Genomic DNA, 4329 nt, shown 5'->3' with positions numbered 1-4329 from the left:
GCCACAAATGCCGAACCAGGAGATCTCCAACCGCTCTTCCAGCCCCAGGTGTCTTCCCCAACCGGCACCCGTAGCATAGATCCCCGCCCAATGCACAATGCTGTGCCCACAAATCCATACTTGCTTCCGGTGATGCGCTAGAGCAGTGATGGCGAACCTTTTAGAGACCGAGTGCCCAAACTGCAACCCCAAACCCACTTATTTATCGCCGAGTGCCAATGCGGCAATTTAACCTGAATACCACCCCCAGAGGGGGCCCAGAGGGAGAGGCTAGGGTTGCCAAGTTCCTCCTTGCCATGAGTGGGAGGTTTTTGGGGTGGCGCCTGAGGAGGGTGGGGTTTGGGGAAGGACTTCAGTGCCATAGAGTCCAATTGCCAAAGTGGCAATTTTTTCCAGGGGAACTGATCTCTATTGGTTGGAGATCACTTGTAATAGGAGATCTCCAGCTAGTACCTGGAGATTGGAAACTAGTTCCTTAGTGTTTTCTCTCTACATATCAAGACAAATGGAAAGGTGTTTGGAGGATAGCTTGTGGGCACTTCAAAGGTGGAATAGACTGCACGCCCCTCCGCCCGCACAGACCCAGAGGGCGCCGAAGAAGCCGCTGGAGGGAAAGAAGGAAGGAAAGAAGGAAGGAAGGAAGGAAGGAAAGGGAGGGAGAAAGGGAAGGGAGGGGGAAAGGGGAGGGAGAGAGAGAAAGGAAGAAAGAAAGAAAGAGAGAAAGAAAGAAAGAGAGAAAGAAAGAGAGAAATCGAGAGAAAGGGAGAAAGAAATGGAGCGAGGGAGAGAAAGAAAAGTAGGGAAAGAAAAGGACGGAGGGAAACAGAGAAAGAAAGAGGCCATTTATGCATGGGAGGTTTTGCCTTGGATTTGTCACTCTCCAGATGCACATTTCCCCCATCTGGATTCTCAAAACTCTGCATGGGGACTTACTGATGAGTTTTGAGAATTTGGATGGGGGAAATGTGCATCTACAGAGCGGCAAATCCAAGGCAAAACCTCCCATGCTTGAGTGGCCAGAGACAGAAAAGCCTTCCTGCTTTCTCTCTCTCTCTCTCTCTCTCTCTCTCTCACACACACACACACACACACACGGCCCCCACCTCCTCCCTCAGCAGAGAAGTGGGGGGCGTGCACGCAGAACAGTCCGCAGCGCACGGGGCGCCGGGAGACCCTTCCCGCGAAGGCTCGGTGTCCTACCCCGCACCTACACACCCATGGAGGGCTGGGGCAGGTCCTGGGTGAGGGAGAAGGAGCTGGGAGAGGAAGGGTGAAGGGGCAGGAGAGGCAGAGCAGCCCAAGGAAGGCCAACAATGCGGTGGTGTGGCTCAGGCCCACCAGCCAGCTGGGCGGCGCGCAGGAAGGCATGCAAGGGGAGAAGGGGGGAGAGGGGGGAATGGACAAGGGCCCAGAAGCCTTCCCCAATCAGGCACCAGCTGCGAAGGCGGAAGAAGGGAAGGGGGACAAGAAGGGGAAAAGAAAAAAGAAAAAAAATCCTGCCCCGCTGACAGCTGCCCCCACCCAGTCCGGCCCGCCAGCGGCTGCAATGGCGGCGGCTTCTGTGGGAGGGTCCGGGGGCCACCGCCAATGATGTCGGAGATTCCCCACCCCTGGGCTACAGCCTCCCCCATCCGGGGCAGGGCAGAGCCGGAAAGGCCAGCGGCTTGGAGGAACCACGTGTGCCAGCAGAGAGGGCTACGCGTGCCGGAAGTGGCACCCGTGCCATAGGTTCGCCAACACAGCGCTAGAGGGCGTCCCCCAACGGGCGGACATACGCTTTATATGCAGCGGATCACCAACGACCAATTGCCTTAATCCTGTCTTCCGATCGGTCGCTTGCTGCCACCGTGGAGGCTGCCCCTATCCTGAATGAATGGCATGCAAAGTCCCCTGGGGTAAGCCCCAACCTGGCCAACCCCATGGGCATAACACCCGTGAATTGGTACCTTGTAAGCGGAACACCGTCGACATGCCTCAAAAAGATCGCGTCCCCAGCTGGTCTGACCACCACAAAGGCTTTTGTGGCCCTGACCGGGCAAGGCACCCTGCGAGGAGCGCTGCCAAGCCTCAGAATGCACCCCTTACCCGCCTGATCGGTCTTGGAACACGCAACCCTGATGAGCACCTCCCGTTTCCGGACTGTCACACCTTGAGACTGCAGTGCACGGCCGGATCCATCCCTGGCGGACCCCACCACCAGTTCCCCCACCCGAAGGGCTCCATAGAAGGCCAGGGTAAATGCTGCCTCAAACAGGATGGCCTCGAAAGGGGACCAGCAGACCTGCTGCAATATCGCAATCAGACCCAACAATATGTCTAGGGTAATAGGTCTCCTCTTATCCGCCGGCCACGGGTTCACCTGTCTCCAACCCTCCACTGCTCTATGTGCAATGAAGGAATCACAAGGGTCAGCGAAGCCATGCGCTTTACTAAAAAAGGAAATGGCCGGCATGTGACCCAACATGGTCCTGGGTGCCAACCCGTGCTCCCTCAGGTCTGCTAAGTATCGCAGGACCATTTCTTCTGAGGCCTCCAGGATCCCCTTCCCTGGCCGAGAAGGCAAGGAAGGAGTTGGCCGCCGCCGTGTAGGACTGAAAGGTAGATGGCGCGACGGAGTTACACACCCCTTCCATTATGGTTCTGCACCAAGGGACCACAGCTCCTCTGGAAACCTGCCCAGGCCCAGCTTCGCCCTTGGGGCCAGGGTGCGGAACCTTTCCACCTGGAAGCAAGACAGCGCATCCACCAATTTGTTATCCACGCTGGACACAGGTCTAGCTGAAAAGGAAATGTTTGAAACTGGGCAGGTCAAAACGAACCTGTGGACTGTTCAGAACGAGATGAATGCTTATTAATGATCTTCACCATGGCTTCGTTGTCGCACCAGAACCCCACCCGCTTGTCCTGAAACTGCCCTGACCACAGGGTAACAGCTACCAGTATGGGGAAAAACTCAAGGAACGTGAGGTCCCAGGAGATGCCCAGTGCCGCCCATTGTGGGGGCCACCGCTGTGCACACCACTGCTCGTCGAAATAAACACCAAGCCCCAGCCCACCGGCTGCGTCCGACTGCACCTGCAAAGCACCCCCGAGTTCCCATCGCTCCTGCCAAAGGGAACGTGCCATTGAACGTGCTCAGAAACGCCTCCCACACCTTTAAATCTGCTCTCATGCCCTTGGTAATCCACACCCAGTGATGAGGACGAGACCCGGTGGTGATGGCCCTGGCCAGGCGAGCACAGAAAGCCCTGCCCGGCGGACTTGATATCACATTTGGCCATGAGTGCCCCTTGGCTCCCCGCTTGGGCCAGCCTGACTGCCTGGTCAAAGGAGGCATAATGAACCAAACAAAACTCCCGCGGGATGGCCTCATTGACAAATGATGTATGAGTCGGTATTCCCCGGGGGCCTTCTTCGGGACCACGCCCAGAGGAGAAACCCGGAGGTTGTTCAAAGGAGGACTGTCAAAGGGGCCCACCACCCGACCTGCCAGAACCTCCTTACGTATTTTGTCCGCAACCACTTCCGGCAATTCTTTGGCTTTCAGATTGCCCGAGTGCATGGCTACCCTGTGGCCTTGAAATGGGATGTGGAAACCCTCAGCAAAACCTTCCCCCAGGAACTGTGCCGCGCCCTTATTCGGGTACTCTGCCAGCCACCGCCGCAGCGTGTCCAACTTCACTGGTGTGCTGGCAAGTCCCCCCACGATGGAGGCTTCATTTGCCCCCACCCGAGGTGCCGCCGCCCCCCCCATCCCTGCGGGCGGAGGGCCACTCCCCCGAAAGGTGACTGTCAATGAGATCCCCCATCAGATGACTCACCGGAGGACACCCCCCTGTCCGGCTCAACACTGCTCCACCGCCCTCCCCTCCTTGTGGATCCGGACATCCGACACCTCTTCCTGGGTTGCCGTCCTCGTCCTTCCCTGGACCTGCTGGAGTCAGATCCCCCAGAGGCAGAAGGGGAGGAGCCACCTCTTGCCCGCCATTGCCCCCGCCTCCCCAGAACAGCCGAGGCAGCCTGTAAGCCGGGACCCCAGTCTCCTGCCCCCCCGTTCCCCCCCATGGGTCCGCAAACCCAGATCTCCCCCCATAGGGATCCGATGCTAGTGAGAAAAGAAACAGGCCCAGGGCAGAGACTTGAAGGGGCCTTTGCTGCTAAGTTTTATGGTTTTATGGGAGAGGCTTATGCACTTAATTTAACTTGTACTTAATATACAAAACAAAAAAGTATCCTTGATCCTTTAGCATGCATTATTTCAATCACTGTGTTCTAAAACTATTGGCAGAAGTTTCAAGCATCTAGCACTGCAGACCTAAAGGCAGTTGA

This window comes from Euleptes europaea, chromosome 5 (genome assembly GCF_029931775.1).
Source record: "Euleptes europaea isolate rEulEur1 chromosome 5, rEulEur1.hap1, whole genome shotgun sequence".
Lineage (NCBI taxonomy): Eukaryota > Metazoa > Chordata > Lepidosauria > Squamata > Sphaerodactylidae > Euleptes > Euleptes europaea.
This window is presented reverse-complemented; position numbering follows the sequence as displayed.